At 36.1% G+C, this 21,353-nt stretch overlaps 1 long non-coding RNA gene across 4 annotated transcripts in view; it reads right to left on the bottom strand.

The window, feature by feature from the left end:
- LOC136802723 (uncharacterized) overlaps nt 1–9,872 on the bottom strand; it is a 33,891-nt gene extending 24,019 nt beyond the window's left edge. For 3 of the 4 annotated variants that reach the window (XR_010846049.1, XR_010846052.1, XR_010846050.1), the window contains exons 1-8: nt 9,771–9,872; nt 9,164–9,243; nt 8,366–8,514; nt 7,925–8,121; nt 7,174–7,345; nt 6,877–6,970; nt 5,721–5,847; nt 5,111–5,265 (exon numbers count right to left, since the gene is read on the bottom strand). This is a non-coding gene — a long non-coding RNA (uncharacterized lncRNA). Of the gene's footprint in view, nt 1–4,041; nt 4,370–5,110; nt 5,266–5,720; nt 5,848–6,876; nt 6,971–7,173; nt 7,346–7,924; nt 8,122–8,365; nt 8,515–9,163; nt 9,244–9,770 lie in introns of all 4 variants that reach the window. The other variant, XR_010846051.1, reaches the window with a different exon arrangement.
- Nucleotides 9,873–21,353: the final 11,481 nt, after the last annotated feature.

Raw genomic sequence — 21,353 nt, 5'->3', positions numbered from 1 at the left:
GCTCGTTAACCAAACAAATGTTGACACTAACAAGGGACGTGGTATTATCATATTATCGCATAACTCCATCAAGCATTTAATTGTTTGCTTGTCATTATCGTAGCCCCACAAAAACCAGATCATCTGACGAAAACAATGCCAAGCTGAATTCTCTTGTCAAGTCCCTGGACAAGAAGTTTTTTTCATAAAATCCTCATTGGTGATTTTAACTATCCGACAATCAATTGGGAGAATTGGACCACACCCCTTAACGAGGAGAGTAAGGAAGAACGATTTCTGGATGCGCTGCGCGAATCTTTCTTACACCAACATGTCGATGAGCCGACAAGATGCCGTGGATCTGATGATTCGTCGAGCATCGCTTTAATCTTTTCAGATGAAAAGAATCAAGTTCGTGATCTACAGTACCTAGGCCCGCTTGGAAGAAGCGATCATAATGTTCTAGATTTCAACTTCACAGCTTACACTGAGCGCAAATCAAACTCAAAACGTTATGCGTATAACCTGGGCGACTGCACCACCATGAAACAAGAAGCTAGTGTATGGTCTAGAGAGTTTCTTGAAGGTATAGATCAAATGCCAATAGGGGAAACTTGGAATTTATTTAAAAGTAAGCTGTTGGAGCTTAGGAATCTTTATGTGCCATTGAAAGAAATTGATCGTCAGAGTTGAAGAAGAAAAGTATCGATACCAATAGGAAGAGACCTACAGAGAGAAGTAAGTGAAAAACGACGACTACATAGGAAATGGGCTAGATCGGTTTGGCCCATTGAAAAAAAAGACGCAACCGTCAAATCTACATAACAACAAGAAACAGGGTGAATCGCATGATGACAAGAGCTCGTCGGAACAACGAACAAAATATATGCAACAAAGCCAAGTCCAATCCGAAAGTTTTCTGGTCAAACGTGCGAAGTAAGATGAAATCTGCTAGCGGAGTTTCCTCTCTTCTAGAAACACCAAAAGATAAATCATCCCTGCAACACCAATAAATCATTCGGTCCCGATGAAATCCACCCGTAAATGCTAAAAGAACTTGTAGACGAGATCGCAGAACCTCTTTCCCGTATAATGAACAAGACCTTGACTGAAGGAGAATTACCTGAGGATTGAAAACTTGCACACGTTACTCCTATTTACAAAAACAAAGGCGCTCATAATCTAGCAGTCAACTATAGACCAGTGAGTCTAACATCAGTAGTTTGTAAACTAATGGAGTCAATCTTAAGAGAGCATATCACAAGATACCTTACAAACCTAAAGTTGCTATCCAAAAAGCAATACGGCTTCATCAGCAGACGTTCTACTGTCACTCAACTACTGATGTACATAGACAAATGCTGTGAAAGTATGTCGGAAGGTAAAGTCGTCGACTACATATATTTCGATTTCGCGAAAGCGTTTGATACTGTGCCCCATCACCGACTTTGCAAAAAGTTAGAAGGATATGGAATCACTGGAACAACCAAAAATTGGATAACATCTTTTCTCAAGGGACGAAAGCAACTAGTGAAAGTGAACCAATCCTACTCAAAGCTAGACGATGTAATCAGCGGTATACCACAAGGAAGTGTATTAGAACCTCTACTTTTTGTGCTGTATATAAACGATCTTCCTGACAAAGTTGTTTCTGACCTATTATTTTTTGCAGATGATACAAAAATATTCAAAGAGGTCAATTCCATCAATGATTCTCTTGTCATTCAGAAGGATGTAGATACATTGAATGAATGGTGTAAAGATTGGCTCTTAAAGTTCCATCCCGATAAATGTCATGTTTTAACACTTGGCAAACTAGCAAATATAAAGCACGCACATCCATATTCTCTTGCTGGTAATCAACTGGAGCATGTTTTCGAGGAGAATAACTTGTGAGTTTTGTTTGGTGGATGCTGAGCTGATATTTGAAAAACATATAGCCAAACAGGTAAACAAGCGAATTCGACACTTGGTATTATCAAAAGGGGGTTTGATAATCTTACTCCAAATACCTTAACCACACTATACTCCGCCTTTGTGAGGCCGCACCTTGAGTACGCACAGTCAATCTGGTCACCCAAACTACGCAAACATGTGAACATGCTCGAGGGAGTCCAAACTCGAGCTTCAAAACTTATTCAAATATATCGACACCTCCCGTACAGTGAAAGGCTAAAAAGGCTTGGATTACCAACCCTCGAATTTCATTGTGTGAAGACATTGTGATATGGTGCAGGTCAATAAACATCTTTCCTTTTACGACAAAGATACTATACCTTCAAAACTAATCAGCCGTGCACGTCCTAAATGAAGACATTCCAAAGAGCTTTTACCAAACTTTGCTAATGACGGCTTCAATGGACCCCAAACTAAGTCGTTTTACTATAGATGTGTGCCAACGTGGAATAAACTACCAAGAGAAGTTGTATCTGCACAATCGATTAAGTCGTTTAAAGAGAAACTGAACGATGCATGGAAAAGCCACCCACAAAAATTTGTTACAAGAGGAATGTGAAAGAAGATCGGTTAGAGGCCCACAGTGAGCCTAGCCTGTAAATCCGTATAATAATATTTAAAAAAACAATAATATAGTATATTCCAACTCCAACCCAGTCGGTAGTGATAATCGAATGGTCACTGCCAGTGTTAAACGCAGCGTACGCCGACCTCCATCTCCTCCGAAGAAAAAGTTGTTTTGGTGATCAATCTCTTTAAACGAGAATCTCGCATTTGAATCGCTCACTCCCCTTTCCAACAGTTTGATGATCTTCGTGAAACTGAGAAAAACTACTCAACCTTCGTCGCCATTACCACCAAAGTTGGAGAAAAGTTTAGTTACTTCCCCGAAAACTACGTATCATCCCATCAATCCCATCAATCCCAGTCGATCATCACGACGTTACTGCTGCCCGGAAAGTCACCCGATACTCGCAACTAAAAATATTGAAACTCCTCGAGTCAACCTGTGCACAATTTACGATAAATGTGAGGACAATTGAATAAACAACATCCTACATTAATTCGAAATTCCATGATCATCATCCAACACAAAAGACGCCTGGAATTCGGTCAACATAATTAACTTTTTAGTCCCACAGTGTTGTATTCTTCGAGCTGGCCCTGGTCTAGATGGTTTCCCTCCTGAATTCTGGAAACTGCCATCGATGAAAGAAAATTACACCGTTTCTATAGCCAAACTTTCTTTGGAAATCGACCTAAAAATTGGGAGACTGGCAACTATCGGCTCCAAAGGTGTACTATCGGTGTCCAACCTGTAATAAAGTACTTTGACCAAACCGAAACAGGTTAATACAAGAAAGCCCATGTTCTAGCTGTTGGTCGCACCCTTAAAAGAATCACCAAGACAAGCTGCTGTAAAACCATTCATAGACAGAAAAACATTCGACTCGATTGCCCATAGTAAAATGTTTCTGATTCTCGAAACATACGATATCCCTTCTCAAGTTGTAAACGCCATCCAAGTTATGCACGACAATACATCTGCTCATGTGATGATACCAGAGGAAGAAACAGAATTCTCCTTTCAAGAACCGCTTCTAATTTACAAAGTGACTAGACTGGAGTCATTTATAATGCGTGTAATACAGTAGTATAGGAGTTGTATGGTAATACGATTATTGTTACGGGATGTAATTTGTATTTAAACTAAATTGTTCTAACTAAAATTGTTCCCTTTATTACTTTTTGCTTTATTTCTACTCTGTCTGAATTAGTCGTTTAACTTGCTAGACTACAAGGTGACATTAAAACGTCGTAGAAGAAGACGTGTTCCAACAGAACGTCTTCCAGATCTAGACTAAGCATACCACATACGACGACATAACCCGTCTTGAGGAAACGATAATAACAGAACAAAGTCTGTTTTAAAGGTTGAAAGAGCTTGTCAAGACGCAGGGCTATTTCAACGCACCGAAGAATGGATACATGCACCTGAATCCATGGACTGACACGAAACTGTACTCGTCAGGCGGTATTGAGATTGAACGCGTCAATGACTTCAAAATATAGAGGGCACCCATCTCAAAACAAACAAACACATACATTTTTAAAGCCAGTGTTGAATCAATCATCTTCTACGGTGCTGAATCATGGTCACTGAATGTCGCAAAAAGAAAACATCTTGACGGTCTTTACACTAAAATGCTCCGTGCTTTCTAAAATCTACGCAGGACCACTAAATGAATGCATCTGTTTATTGATCACCTCCGATGATATCCGAAATAGTTCAATGCCGACCATTCGCTCTTGCTGGTCATACGGCAAAACATGACGGACCTGCAAGACTGCAAGTGTACTGACCTATGTAGGTCCCAAGACGTGTTGGACGGTTCATCATCTTCTTGAATCAACCATTCAAGATGATATTGGTCTGGAAGGGAAACGATCATATAACAGCAATGTAAGACCGAGAATCGTGGAGGAAGAGCTTTTTCCAATTCAAAGGATGATTCAAGTAAAAGTTCAACAGAGCTATTGTCCCACAGGGTGCCTCTAAATCTTCAACTGTAGACTTTCGCAGATGTCTGCAAGTCATTGATCTGTGTCTTAACATAGTTTGCAGAAGGGTATATTTCATTCCCCCTGGGTATATTTCATTCCCCCCGTATACCCATCCCCCTTTCTGTAATGAAATTTTATCACCCCTGTTTCACAGAAAATTTGTTTCGAGGAAACTCGCTCTATGCACCACCAATGTGATCAAAGAGTACAAAATTTATACAGTAACAAGCCAAAGATTTCACGAAATAAAACAAATTAATCTATCAACATGATATACAATTGTGTTTTGGTTGTATATATTTTTAGTTTAAAACAGACTGACCATTTTTTATATGATTCTTATTTTATCCCTCCTACATTCCCATCCCCCAGTTTTTTAGGCAGATTTTGCCCCCCCCCCCTTTACAAAGGCCCTAAAAAATTTTTTTTTTAAATGGGGTGCAAACTACTCTGAATCTATGTTCGCTTCAAAGGTATGGTACCCCATCACATGTCAAGGGCCTGCTCTCAAAAAATTTATATTTCGAACCAATAACACAGCTGTAGATTTTCTTAAGATTCGGCCCCTAACTCTAGTAGAGGAAGTTTTAAAGGAAATATATGATCCTACCTAGTTAAGTAGTGGATAGGAAGGAGTGATCAATGAAAGAATTGCAAGATTTGTTTATGTTCAAGCCATCGTCATCATGCGCGTTTCACTGAGGTAGATGCTGGACTAATAGCCCTTGAATTGTTGCAGAAGAGTTGCCTGGAGATACTGTACAGCTGAAATAAGAATAAGACAAGAGATATTACTGACAAAATGATGACTTTCAAATTTGATTGTTCCATCCCAGCGTCGTCCAAAGACAACAATTCAAAGACAGACACAGTTTGAATTCAGCGAAATCTAAAGTTTCAGAAGAATATAAATTAAGACTTTCTGTTCAGTAGAAATATTTTCATTTTTCATCTTCTTTTTCCAAACTTTTAAAATCATTCATTCAAAATCATCTTTCCAAAGAGGTATCACTTTTATCGAAATGTGCAGGTTGCTTTTTTAGGAGCAACTTATAGTTCTTTTGATGATATAATTTTAAACAGATCAGTTCAACCTGTAATATGGGAGCCGGGGGTGATGTATTTAATAGATTATTCGTTTGATTCATATAAATCAAATGAAACAGGACACTATAAGAGCTAGAGACATCATGATCTATAAAACATCCATGGAAACGTACCAGCTTACTGAGGACTTTTCTCGTTTTCCGGTTGTGACTGATGGTTAATAGGAAGAGCAGAGCTCCGTGATTTGACAGTTTGAAGAAATATTGGATGAATGAGAACATTATCTTCCGACAGTTGAACCTATATAGGTAAAAAGCAAAAATAATAATCAAAACAGAATTGAATGAATCAATAAATCAGGGGGAGTCGAGACTAGTTGCTCTGTAATAGTAAATTCACTTTTGTCATTGAGAAGACTTTCAAATCTTTAAATGAATTTTGAGCGAGCCTCATTGCGATCGTGAAATTTCTCATACACCTATCAACCTTAACAGAGAATTGCATCCAATAGTCCAAAGACAAAAAGATTTCAGAGTCAATTTAAACCGTCGCATCAAAATAAGAAAGCCTTAAGTCCATTTTTTCAAAAATTGAGTTATGACCATACCGATGCTTTACACCCCATTTTTTATCGAATTTTTGGCTTAAATCCATCAAAAACCAACCTAAAGTGGCCTAATTTTAAGTTTTTTGAAAAATAAGAATTTTTATTTTTGAAATTTTCTCAAGTTAAGAAAGTCTTAAAGTCCATTGTCATTTAAGTTGGACTTTAGGACCTTTTAGATTAAGGTTTTAGTTAAAGAGTTCAAAAAAGTTAAGAAAGTTTAAAGCAAGAAAGTCTTAAGTCCATTTTGGAGTTAAGACACTTTTTCACTGGAAATTTTTCAAATTTTCAGTTTTAATCAAGGAAATTTACATAGAAAAAAAGGTTTAAGTCCATTCCTCGAAAAACATGCTATGAAGAAGCATTCATATCTCCGCAATGGTATAAGTGACAATGTTGATACTTTAGAACTTGAAAGATCTTTCTTCATTTATATTCATATCAAAAAAGCAGCTAGCTAGCCCAACATGGTCAAAAATGGCAGCCATTTCAAACCTTTAAACTTGATTTTCTCAAAACTACAAAAATGGACTTAAGTCTTTCTTATTTTGATGCGACGAAACGGTTCAGACCTTTAAGGTCATTCAAACATGCAATGAATCTTAACCTAGTTCCCTTTTATGCAGAATTCATCTAGATTGATTTCATGAGAAAAGTATGACCAAAATAATGTAATCAATTTAATTTCTTACAGCACAAGCAATTTCGTAAAATAAATTCCTTACCCTCAGACAGCACTTTCTTTCACTTCTTCTGATTCTGCAGCAGACATTTACTGAATTTTGAGGGGCGAGACTGAACAAATAACAGTTTTCTCATCTAAAAAAATAAAATCAGAATAAATTAATTTCGTACCTGGACAATTTTCAATAAGTGAAAATAAAATCTTCTAGAAAAACGTCACTCCCCAGCACTGCCCAGCATATGAGAAAATGACGTTGTGTGTCAACTTGGGAGACCCCATGTAGTTCAATAAAGATGAATATGATGATATTGTTGAAATTATTAGAGACCAAACTTACATTTACACATTGTTTCTGTTATCATGAATTATAAGCGAGGCTCGTACCATAGTTCTTTCACACTGTTTGTAATGCTTTTCTAGTCAAACCATACGCCTGTTTTAATCGGGACATCATCTCTTTGATACAGTAAACTTCATCGAAGAAAACTGCTGACCATGAGATAATTGTCCTATAAATGAAATTTAAAGTATTAACAAAATCAAATAATCCTACATCAGCTTATCCTTAGTTGGTGATCATGTAAGAATCGGAAAAAACAATGGAAAACCTTTTATTATACTCACAAAAAAGATTCTCAAAATTTCATATGTTGTCAACAAAATATCAAATTTTTGATCGATTATTAAAAAAATGAGATTTCAATTAAAATTTGAAAAGAAAAATCCGTGAAATTGGGATTGAAGGAGTACAGAATGAAAAATGTGGAAAGATTGTTTTAGATCACTTGTGTGTGTGTAGAAAATGTTAAAATGGGAAATTTGGAAAAAATTTGGAAATTTCAAAAAATAAAGAATGCGGCCGGGTGAAGACAATTTTCAAGCTGGACCAGAGAAACAAAATATTCTTTAGGATCAGTACAAACTACCACTGATGGTTCAATAATTGTGTACACTGATAGAAAACACTGTCATTGTTTGGGGTAATCTTCTAAAAAATAGAGAGAAGCTTTTAACCTTTAAAAGAGACATATTAAGGATACATTTTAGAAAATATAGAAACATTTTGCCTGTGATTTCAATTATCGTACCTGGATATTTTCCTTTGGACCTAGATCAGGGATGATGATGATGATGACGATGATGATTTTCATTTCATTTCATTTCTATGCCATCCTGTCAATAATTAAGCATCATATTTGACTGCGCTGTAATGGTCCGATAGAAAGTAAGCTCCCTCTCGTTACGTTGATATTGATGTGAATACTGGTTTGTGGAGAGATGGAATCTAAAGTTAATATCAATGAATACTTATACCTTGAAACACTTGAATGAACTTAAAAATTTGCTGAGTAATAATAATGGAAACTTGGTGGGAAGATGAAAATTGTGTGGAGGGAGGTATGTTGTTTATTTATTCAAACTGATTAAAATAGAGAACAAAACAGCTGATAAACTTCAATAAAATCATTTTATCAATCAGATTTTGGACATCATGATCTTCATTTAGTTTATATGAAACTATCTGAGACCTTGATGAGATGTGAAGTCCTGGCTTTACTTTTTCTTTAGTGACCATGCTTCCATTTTTTGAAATTTCATGCAGTTTTCTTTGCTTGCGATCAATTTTCAAACTCTCGACGTCTTCGTGAATTTTGACTGACCAACTTCGATATTCTTCCTATGAGACGAAAATTTACAAATGAGATACTTACTGTACATGTTACTCATTATTGTTTATCCTATCATATCATTGAATGATTATAGTTTTATGCTGTGTTATAAGATGTGCAACTTGAACAGGTGACCTCTATTATAGGCTGAAATTTGGCTACAGAGGACAGGCTTGGGGAAAGCGAGATGCTTTATCAAAATGTCAGCCTATTTTTTTCAATTTCCTAGCAAAACTTGACTAATTTTAACCTTCAGCCCCTCTACTTTTACGGTCGTTCCACCAGGTCTGGATGATACTTAAGATGATGCTAGTTTCAATTAATTCTCTAAAGCCATTTTCAGTCTTAAAGTGATTAATGCCTATCATGTTTGTCAAAGAACCTCAACATCCTAAGGTTATATCTTGCAACCATCGAACAATCACTTACATCCACAGATTTGAATGCAGAGGATCTAGGTAAACCAGACCGTAAACCATAGATAAAAATACTTCACTTAGACTGTCCAAAATAGTTTACTGTCTGGATATCCAGGATAGGATATCATTGTATGTAAATTTTAAATCTATTAAGAGAAGAGCTGAGACTGAAACAAAATTAACTGATACCTCAAAATTATAACAAAAAAACACATCAGACAAAAACCTGTACCTGTACCTGTTCCTTCATCACTCAACAATCTTCATACTTTCTTCTGTGAGAAATTGAATGTTGAATTCCAATGATCAAGTATTTCCCTGGAAAAAGAAAGTCATTTGTGTCAAATAAGTTCTTAGATATGGGTTGTGCCATGCAGGAAAATTGCACTTATGGATTAAAGCAAACCACAAATAGCACACCTCTGGGCTGTCATAGGGTCAGTTTGAATATCAAAAAAGTGGTATATTGACCCCCTGCTTTTTAGGATTATAAGCCATTACAAGTTACCTTTAAGGAAAGAAATTTTCGCGGAATTCAATTTCGCAGTTCACAGCTCAAAATTCGAATTCTTAAAATAATTGTTTTTCCGGAATTTAATTTCGAGCAGATTTGTTAAACAACTGCAAAATTAAATTTTGGGAATATTTCTTCCCTTGAAAATTTCTTCCCTTGTAAGAGCTTTTTTGCATTGTCAAGTATTATAAACATGTGGACAATAGCACACAAGAGGTAAAATAATAAAGCTCTCAACAGCATGCAATCCAATTTTTCCTTGCATAATTGGAAAGGTTGCAAAGTATGCAAGAAGTTCAAACTGTATTGGATCAAAAGAAACAAAGATTACTGTTAAAGTAGTCAATCATGGTTGAGAATTGATTTATTGATAGCCATTCTTGGATTGCCTTGTTGATGTCGTAATGATTCATCTTCTAATATAATTCTATAATTTTTTAAATTCAAATTAAAGTCATTCTGTACCTAGTTGAAGAAACAAGAGGAAATAAGAAAGACCTAAATTTTTTAAAGTTTTTTATGTTATGTCTTTTTGTCTCACAAGTAGGAATATTATATTCATTCTTTTTATGTGCCTCGTTCTTTTATACCCTCTGAGTTTTCAGACGCAAACTTAATTTTCTCCAAATTTGCGTGCCCAAGTGCTGCCTGATTTATTTTTCACTTTCCCATAAAGATGCAGAATTATCAAAATAGGGAAAGTGTACTAAAATGACTAAAATAGGCAGAAGTGAACTAATGACCAATGACTGGAGAAATCATGAACAGCATGACTTAACAAGATTTATCAACCTTAAGTAAATGTCAAATCAGATTGGCAAAGGAAGTCTTATTTATTATGATTTAGAGGGATGGAACATCACATGTGGACTCTAATTGACAGACAAGAATTTCAGGTTCAATCCTCTTTTCTCTGGCATCAACTCCATTAAAAAATTCTACGCACCACCTTCATTAACAAAATCAAAGCTAATGCAGGAGGTACTGCACTGTATATTTCAAATTGACTGAAATATAAACCTCTAAAGGACTAAAATCTACCTTTTATTAATTTAACTTTTGATAACCAAGAAAATGTTATTGTTGGAAATATAAAACATCCGACAATGGATACTGATATACATAGATAGGTGAACATTAAAAACACTGTTGTGATGCAACATTTTAACAGTTTGTCTTTAATCAAGTTCAATCTATCAACTATTGTGTATCTACTGACTGTAGATGGATATCTATTACACCTTCAGGTTACCAGAATGGGTCCTTTCGAAACAGAAATTCCTCTCTCAAGTAGCAATTTATAGCGCTACTTCAGAAGTTATTGATCCTGTGCATGCGACACACAGGTATCACTACTAGGTCTTAAAACATCAATTGTGGACACGGTTGATGTTTTTTATCCACAGTCAATCATTTTTATGGACAGTCAATATCCAAACATCGACTGTCAATACTTTTCATCAACTGTCAATATCCAGATATCAACAGTCAATATCCAGACATCAGCAGTCAATATCCAAACATCGACTGTCAATATCCAAACATCGACTGTCAATATCCAAACATCCCAAACATCGACTGTCAATACTTTTGATCAACTGTTGAGATTATTTAATTGACTGCTGATGTCTGGATATTGACTGTTGATATCTGGATATTGACAGTTGATTAAAAGTATTGACAGTCGATGTTTGGATATTGACTGTCCATAAAAATGATTGACTGTCCATAAAAATGATTGACTGTGGATAAAAAACATCAACCGTATCCACAATTGATGTTTTCAGGCCTAGTAGTGTATCATGATGATTGATGATTACATTCAGACAGAGGGGGAGGGCGTAAGCACTCACAAGCTTGCACAAGAATGCAAACACATCACAATTCCTAGCATATCTGTCAACACTCAAAAGTATCAGAGCACCCAATTCTCCTCGCATGGTATGAGTTGACCCCGCTGAAAGTACATTCATTTGCCAAGTGAGTAAAGTACCATGGTGGGAATCAAGCATCTCGCCTTTTCAAGAGCCAAGAGTGAAGACTGCCATCATATCACTTCGCCTTAGCTTAGGACTGATTATAATCACAGAAAACTTTCTTTGTTCATTCTCAAAAATAATAAATAAGGAGGATGTTGTTTTTGTGTGTTGTTTTTCTTGGCGACTTCCATATCAAACTTTTAGAGTGTGGTACTTCTAATTTAGCTGACAACTCAATGCTCTGCAATCAAATTCTCTTTTACCTAGTATTTTTCACTCTCTACCAGGGAAACAGATAGATTCAGTACACTTATTGTATCTTATTCTTACCAACAAGAACACCTTTCTAGACTCTATTTAGTTGAGCATAAGTTGTTCTTTCAGACTTAAACCTAAAAATAGGGTGTGGTGGCCACCTGAATCGGCATCACTAGGTCCGTTAGCCACCACACCCAGAAGAACAACAACATGATGATGATGAACAACTCGTAAAGCAGAAGGAGATGTCCTATTCATTTGGCATTGAGCTCTGTATGACCCATTTCGACTGTTTTGGAATGGAGATCCATTCGGGGCCACCTGATTCGAAATCTGTCGTTCTTTTCTGCTCGAAACCACCATGTATGTATGACGATCCTGCAACCTTTGATCAAGCTGACCTATCGAATATAGTTTTTGGTGACAGATTTATTCCTGTTGAGCGAGAGTTTATTTATCTTGGTAGCGTCATAAGTTCCGATTCCTCAGATGATCTTGATGTTGATCGTAGAATACAGAAAGCGTGTAATGCATTCGGTATGATGAAAAGTTCATTATTTTCCCGCACTAAGATAAAGCTTAGTGTCAAAGCAAAAGTTTATCAAGCATTTATTCTACCCATCTTATTATATGGTGTTGAGTGTTGGAGCTTGACGGAAAAGCTTCTTTATAAATTGAGAGCATTTCACCATCGGTGTGTAAGAAGTATTTGTCGTGTTACTTTACTCGATCATAAACGTACATCTGATCTTCTCGATAAACTTTCTATGGAATCGATAGACACCTACATTTGTCGTCAACAGCTCAGATGGGCTGGGCATGTAATGCGCATGCCTTGGAATCGCCTTCCACGGAAAATGTTGTCGTGCTGGGTCCGTTCTAAACGTCCTCGTGGTGCTCCGAGATACACATATGGTCGATCTCTATTTAAATGTTTGAAAAAATCCGGCATTGATACTAATGTTTGGCATGATTTGGCTTTGAATAAATTAGAATGGAGAAATTTGATTCACTCTGTGAAAATTGATCCTTGATGATAATTACTTGACTAGTTTATTTCTTTTTACTAAGACAATACTATTTTATTTTCCGAATAGCATAGTGTTTTATTAGTTTTTGAAATTTATTTTATGCGCTGTGATCCTCATGCTTTAGGCATGTGGCCTATGCCCTTATTTTTGGGTAGGTTTAGTCTCTCTATTCTTACCAACAGTGGTAATCTAGTGTGAATTTCAGACCATTTGTCACAATTTTAGTCTTCTAAAATTTTAATATCAAGCTTTTCCAAAAAAAGGTCATCAATGAAATGAGCGAAAATTACAACACAGCTTCTATTTCTCTGAATTTCAATGGAACTATCACGTCAGACCTAAAAACTAACCAGCAAGGAACTTAACAAGCATCAGAACATAGCCTTTGTAAGGGCCACTTTTTCATCAAAATTTTAAGGTTTGGTTGAAGTTCCCAAGCTCACATCGCCCACACTCTCAGACACTACCCCACACTCTCCAACACTGCACTACCCTATCAGGAAACCAAAACTTCAAAAGTAAGAAAATAAGAAAGGGACAAAATTGAAAAAAATCTTTTCTCTTCTATAACACAAATTTTTTTCAATGTCCTCAATGGGCCACGCGATTTTTTAAATATTTTTTTTGAAAAATAAAAAGTAAAAGTAATAAAAAGTTTGCATTTCATTTCAATTTTTCAAGATTTAAAAGACGGGTTGGCTCTTATGGGCCACCATAGTTAGGGGAGTATCAAACCAAAGGTTTAAGGACTTATCGAAGCTATCAATACGGGCTTTGAGCAAATAAGATCTTTCTAAACACTACAAAAACTGTCATCAAAACTAAGCAAAGCTGATAGGATCCTAGCTAAACTCAAACATTTTACTCCGTTAACCTTACTTAAAAAAACTGTTTACTATGCTTTATTTCCCTCACATCTATCCTATGCATCTATAGTATCAGGGTTCCCACTGCTTTAGAGAAAATATTTTCCCTGACTTTTTCCCTAAAAAGGGCCTTTTCCCATGACTTTCACACGTGAAAATGTGCCTTTTTCCCTGACCTGGACTAAATTCCATACTTTTTTCCCTGACCATTATTTCCACAGTTGTAACGAAAAACGAAAAAAACAACCTGCGACTTCAATATTAAGTATCGATCAATTAATAAGCTGATTAACCCTATACTGTATCTACAACAATGTCACTCTTCATATAACCCTAAAAAATGAAATGGATAAATTAAAATTAATTGTCGATTTTGAAATTATAACTCAACCTTTGAGAAAATTGCCTCACTTTTCCCTGACTTTCGTCCATTTTTTCTGATTTTCCATGACTTTTCCTGACTTTTTCCAAACAGCCTTTTTTCCAGGTTTTCCAGGTTTTCCCTGACGCTGGGAACCCTGAGTATGTGTAGTATGGGGTCAAATCATTACATAGAATTCTAGGATAGGCAAACTTCAAAAGAAATGTTTATATATAATGAATTTTCTAAATTTTGATGCTGAATTTAGAATCCCCACCTTACCAAATTCTATATTTATTTGTAACATAAGACTAAGTAATTTTTGGCTCAAAAAACTTCTTTTGCAAAAATCTGCTTGAGCCATCTTTTACTTATGATGGTACCCTACTTTCATGCAAATAATTAGAAAAAATTAATGATCTAATTTTTCACAAAGTCCAAAAAACCCGTTTTTTAGCCGTTTTTTGGCCCAAATTTGCCTACTAAAAATGTTTTTTCGAAAATCGGGCTCCGTCACATTCTTGCACCTATTATCATTATCTTTATGATTTTTTGCACAAAGATGCATAACTATGATTCCACCATTGCATTCACCAGCACCATTGATTCCATCATTGCATTCACCAGTAACATCATCATTTCAGTCACCTGCACCATTGATTCCAACATTGAATTCACCAGCACCATTGATTCCAGCATTACATTCACCAGCACCATTGATTCCATCATTGCATTCACCAGTAACAACATCATTGCATTCACCAGCAACATCGATTCCATCATTGCATTGACCAGCATCATTCATTCTATCATTGTATTCACCAACAACATTGGTTAAGTCAATTTTCAAATTTCCGACCCCTCAGAGCCACCATTTTCAAACTGTTACCCTGTTACCCTAGTGTTACCCCTGTTACCCATGTGTTACCCATGTGTTACCCGCTGTTACCCTAGTGTTACCCTAGTGTTACCATGTGTTACCCTGTGTTACCACTTTTAGTAACAACGATTGAAACAAATATATGAAGGGTGGGATTTTACAGCCACCCGTTGTGCAAGGCACTGAAAGGCCACAGGTGCCAAAAAGAAGGGCTGTTTGAAATGCAACTTCATTGGTGGAAATTTGATAAACATTTGCGAAGGAGCGCTGGGAAGCAATCAGTAGAAGAGACGGCTAGTTCGAAACGCAGGTTCAGGTTTCAGGTTCAGGTTACAGGTTAAATCTTTTTGATGAAAATTTCAAAAATAAAATATCCCAACGTGTAGAGTGGAGCTTTGCGGTTTCCACACTATATAAATTATTCTATAATTGTTAGTAATAGTAGTCATTGAATTATCATCCCATTATCATACAAACAGTTACATCAATATGCCTTCTTACCTGTCTTTAAAAATATAAATAAAAGTAATCACGGAAAAGGACGCGAAAAAAAAAGACATAAGTGTGAGAACAGAGTAATCAAACTCGTTAGAAAAAGTACCATTAGAAGTCATAAAAAATCAACCTGAATAAATGCAATCGAAATCCCAGAGAACTTCATAATTCCCCAAACAACATTACATTGCTATGTCAAACTCCCATTACATAAATTTTACAATTACGTCAGAGTAGACTACGCTCGCCACCGAAGAGGTTTATTTGGAAAGGGTAATTACATTTTATTGTTCGCTTCTTTTTTAAAGATTGGCCGGGTTGGAATAGTATGAATTTCTTTGTACATATTTTACCTACCACAAATATTTAGGAAGCTGAGTTTTAAACAAATGGTCAAGTTGAAACGAACGATAAATGTATCAAGGTCTGTTTTATTTACCCCCTGGTGACTTAACAAAAGAGACTAACTCGATGTTACAATCCAATTATTGAAAGTTTGTCTCGGCCTTTTTATAATGAGCGAGACATACGTTCTCTGATTACGCAATTTTCATATTGACATTTTCGAGGCATTTTGATGTAACTGACAAAGTAAAATGTCTGTTTTTATTTTAGAACGCGTTCAATTTACTGACTTAATATTCATTTTACAGACCGGTGTTCCTAATCTGAAGTTCACGCACTGTGGATCCCCTGATCGAATCCGATCCGGTTCGGTCAAAGTCCCAATTTTTGACCAGGTTTTGATGTTTTATGTTTTTTTGGGTGTAGATTCCAAAAAAAGTGGTCCGAAGTCCTGAAAAATTCATGGGAAGGCTCTACAGGGGGGGTCAGAACTTGTACCAGACCAGCTTGGAGGTGGGATGGAAAGCAGTGAGACGTTTCTACAACTCGTGAACCACTTGGTACTGACGTACACCTTCAGCCAAGTCTTAAAAATACTCTGAGGGGTCCCTATTGAGCTCTGGGCCAAGCCAAGCTAGCAAAGGCCAGACGGTGTCAATCGAACAACTTCGAACAAAAATCGCAATTGAACCAATCGAACGTAATCCAATGCGATCGAATAATTGCGATTCAATTGTCGAACGTAATCGAATCTCAATCGAACGGCTGATTCCTGGGTAATATTCAATCGTGTTCGATTGCGTCCCTGTAAGGTTAGATTGGTTCGATTGATTGTTGACTATGTTTGATTGGTTCGATTGAATGTCAATTACATTCAGTCTAAACTTAAACTTCTATATCGGGATCAGAGACAAAGCTATACCAACCTCTTCTCTCTCTTCAGACACCACCACTTACGCTTCTTAGCCTGGGCGGCCGAGCACTTAAGTACCATACTGAAGCGAATAAATTCTAATACAATTGAATCAATCGAACGTAATCGAAGCAATCGAACAGCAAATCCTGGGTAATATTCGATTGGGATTCGGTTGTGTTCGATAATCGAATTGCAATTATTCGATTGCGTTCAATTGCGTTTGATTGATTCGACGTTCGATTCGTTCGATTGACACCGTCTGGCAAAGGAATGACATTTTTGGAAGCGTATTTGGATATAGAATGTTGGATTTGGTGTTACTTAATTTTTTTCTCAGCATAATTAGAGTTTTTTTAAGAAAACCTAATTATGACGTCATTATTCAAATTATTCATGACGTCATATAATTTAAAAAAGTTAATATCTCAAGAAACTAATGCTCGAAACTAAACGTTATGAAATCTGGACCAATGATAGAACTCATCAAGAGGAGGAGAAATGCTTTTTAAAAAAATAAAAATTAGCTGATGTCAGCAATTTATTGCAAAAATTTGAATTTCTGCAATTTCTGCTGACGTCATCAATTTTGGGAAATACTTTAAACTTTTTTAAAATCATCTCAATGTGCTCTATCACTGGTCCAAATTTTTTTTGTATTTATGACGTCATAAGGAGGTTTTCTTAAAATATCTCTAATTATACTGAGAAAAAATTTAAGTATATAACACCAAATCCGATATTCTACATCCAATCACCAATTACGCTCCCAAAAATATATATAATTTGTTATGGTTTATGAACTGGAACTAGCCTAGCCCTAGCCTAGGATTTTTGCGAATTCCAGACAACATTTCTGACAGACAGACGTATGCAGCCCACCCATGTCAAAGAAGTGACCCTCCCATCTGGTAGAGGGGGGTTAAAGTACTCAAAATTTATTGTATACATCGTTACCGTCAAATTCAAAATTCTTTAACATAAACAGGCAACTGACCACGTGGGTAGGTACATTACACCGCCGAAGAAGAAGAAGACCATGTAAACAAATCAGAAGTTAAAACACTGACCTGTAACTTTAGAAGATCTTTTAATACTTTGTCCTTATCGTTTTTAATAAAACTAAATTGCAAAATTTGTATTAAAATAAATATATACAATTATTTATTTTCTTTAAATAAATGAAATACTCAATATTCACATACTCAAACTGAAAATTTACAGTCAGTAAAATACCGTTTTAGCATGAAGCTCTAGCGGGACCGCATCGGCGGGGCCGGTGTGTTAGGTCAGGGACAACTTCCATTTTGCCGCGATTTTGATGATTGGGGGAATTTTTGGATTGTTTTGGGCAGGTATTAGCCTCCGTCTCAGAACGCGGTCAGAAAATTTTGCGGATAATTTCACAGCGAAAATGCATCCAGTGAAATGTAAGTAATGTATCATGAATCAAGTCGACTGACATAATTATACACATAATACATGTTACAAGTTCTGCCTACGGATTCTCAAGCTCGGCTATAATAAAACTATTACATGTTAGTAGCAGACCCGACTGACTATTGTTATGTAGCAGGTTGAAACATGAGTTTCTGCTGGAAAGATGCAGTTTGTTTTCAAGTTAAATCTTCAAAATAAAGCAAACTGTGTGGGTTTCTTTACTTCCAAACAACCTACCAATAGTTTTGGAACACTCCATAATAAAGGAAGATGGCTCTTCTTGTGGATTGGCTTTCTGATACCCCATATAAACACGATGTGACATGAAAGTGAAGAGACATGATTTGTTGGTTTTTGTTTGATTTGTTGACTCATATATCTCATGGCAAATGGGATAGCAAATGACTGTTCATGTATTGCTTGGCTCTACATATGATACCTCTAACTTTGAACACCTCCAGAATGTTGAAAAAAGCATTTTACGAGATAAGTTTCAATTATAATTTTCATGGAAATTTTTAATCGACAGATTTGGCTTGGTGTCAGTTTTGTTTGGTTGATGTTTGGTATCCTGATCATTAAAAGCAATGAAATGCCATACAGTCACTCTACACATGATGCCTCCAGCCATGATTGGTATCAGAATTTTGGAAAAAAAACATTTTACGAGAAATTGTTGATAGAAATTATATTGACTTATTTTTACAATTTTGGCGGTGTGGGTTTTAGTTGGTTGATAATGTTTACACTGTGGGATGATTTTCAAAACTGTTATATTGATTGTTGTTTGTTGGAATTGATTACCAAAAAAAAAGAACTTTTTTTTGATAAATACTTTATTTTTTTCATGAATCGAAAAAACCGTGTGGATAGTATGTCTTGTAGTAACCAATGAGGCCCCCCCAGTCGACCCTCAATTCACGTATTCACGTGCAAATTTTTGCCAATTCACGTATTAACGCGCGAAAAAAACCATTTTCACGTTCACGCGGTAATTTTGCTTTTAATTCTTTTGTTAAACGATTGTGAACTTATTGGGCTAAATATGACCTTTTATGGCCTTAGTAGAGGCCACTATGTCTTCCCGTGTGCAGCGGCTTGTGCAAAGGGATTTTATGATTGAATATTGTTCCTTTAATGTAGAAGATCAAAATTTGAGAGGTGGGGCCGAGTGTGACCACCCGTTGCCATGGAAACTGACGTCATTGGTTACTATGGCAACCAAAATAAAAAATCGTCAAAATTGAAAATTTTTTGTTCCATTCGAAAGAGCATGAAAAACTGATAAGAAAAAGGTCACAACCTATATCTGAAAATGAATATATTAGGAGATATTAAAGAAATAAGGCAAAATGACGTCGTAAAACGATGACGTCATTGAAAAATAAAAATTTACCAAAACTCGAAAATTTTTGTTTTTTTGGAAAGAAGACCCTCCAGTAAACATAAAATATTATTACGAAAAAGTCTGAAAATCCTTTTTAAGAAGTCTACTAGCCAAAATTGATATTTTTAAATTTTGCCTGTAATGTGCTGGGCTGCGCTACCCCAAGCTCCAACCTTTGACATTTTTAAAATATCAATTTTGGCCAATAGACTTTTTTTAACGAATTTTCAAACGTTTTCGTAATAATATTTTATGTTCACTGGAGGGTCTTCTTTCCAAAAAACCAAAATTTTTCGAGTTTTGGTAAATTTTTATTTTTCGATGACGTCATCGTTTTATGACGTCATTTTGCCTTATTTCTTTAATATCTCCTGATATATTCATTTTCAGATATAGGTTGTGACCTTTTTCTTTATCAGTTTTTCATGCTCTTTCGGATGGATCAAAAATTTTTCAATTTTGATGACTTTTTATTTTGGTTGCCATAGTAACCAATGACGTCAGTTTCCATGGCAACGGATGGTCACACCCGGCTCCACCTCTCAAATTTTGATCTTCTACATTCAAGGAACAATATTCAATCATAAAATCCCTTTGCACAAGCTGCTGCACACGGGAAGCTTTTTCGCGACATAGTGGCCCCTACTACCTCTTTTAAAGCTGTTTGACCTATTCTTATACCGACAATTTTCATCAAAATGAAGTTTTCTGCAGTTTTGTGATTTTATTCTCGATAGCGTCGACCCTTTAGGGGAATGTTTAAGGTCTGTCACGCCAAAGTTACAAAGAACTACCTCTCTGGCGTACAGTGATATAGACCCTGTCTGAATTTACTTGTTAAGGGTGGCAAATGCAATGTCAAGGCTTAGCTTTAAGGATTTCCCTCCGATTTTCTTCGTCGCAGACCCGTCTATCAAGGATAAATTGGCTTGGCCTAAAATCATGGACTGGAAAGTCTCAGGCTTCAAAGAGGTGGTGCAAGAAAAGGTCGTCTAGTTTGACCTTCGTCTCCTAGAAGGAAAATCTTTTGAAAAGAAGCACGCGAGCGAAGCGAGCGCGAATTTTCGACAATTTTTTCTTCTTTTATTCCTGAGAAAACGGTCTTAACACTCTATTGTTAAACCCAAGTTTGCCTTCTTGGTCACACAATTCATTCAAAATCTTGCATTATATTCAACACTGACCATTTACTGACAAAAACCTGGTATGGCGAGCGAGGTACCTGCTCTACACGGTGCGGCATCACAAGAGTTTCTTCTGAATGTTCGATGATGCATTTATACAAGATTTATTAGAACTACCTATTTATGTAAATCATTAAAATAGCAAATACCGTTCCCTGTCTCCAAGTTATGTTAATGTGGTATCATTTTGTGTACTGCATTTAGTACCAATATAAGTGACTACAGAAAGACGACCATCATTAGCGTCGACCGAGAAAATTTTCTCTAAGTACTAAGACTCTTTCGTTTTAGCTCAAAACACTATCGTTGGATGCATTATTTGCATCACAAAAGTTGTCATTAAATGTTACAAAATGCAACCTCAGAAAAATATGGAAAAATATTTGTTTATCTTTACATTTTATAAAGTTTTGATTATTTTGAATAACTTTACAATAACATTACGTCAGTATGATATCGAAGATTATATGCGAGCAAAGCGAGCAAGAAAATTTTTTAGATTTAGGTTTATTTAGTTTTGTTCTAGACAATAATTCGCTTTTCACGTTCACGCTCAAAATCTCGATTCACGAATTCACGCTGGAAAAATCTTATTTTCACGTTCACGTTGATATCTCAATTAACGTATTCACGTGCCGAAAAAGTCCAATTCACGTATTCACGACATGAAAAAGGGTCATTCACGTGTCACGCCAGCCCCTGGGGGAGCCCCACCAATGCAGTGTCTGTTTTCAAATTTTGAAAGCTTTATACCTACTAAATTGAAGCTCGACTA

Source organism: Clytia hemisphaerica, unplaced genomic scaffold (genome assembly GCF_902728285.1).
Source record: "Clytia hemisphaerica strain Z4C2 unplaced genomic scaffold, Clytia hemisphaerica genome assembly, whole genome shotgun sequence".
NCBI lineage: Eukaryota > Metazoa > Cnidaria > Hydrozoa > Leptothecata > Clytiidae > Clytia > Clytia hemisphaerica.
This window is presented reverse-complemented; position numbering and strand designations above follow the sequence as displayed.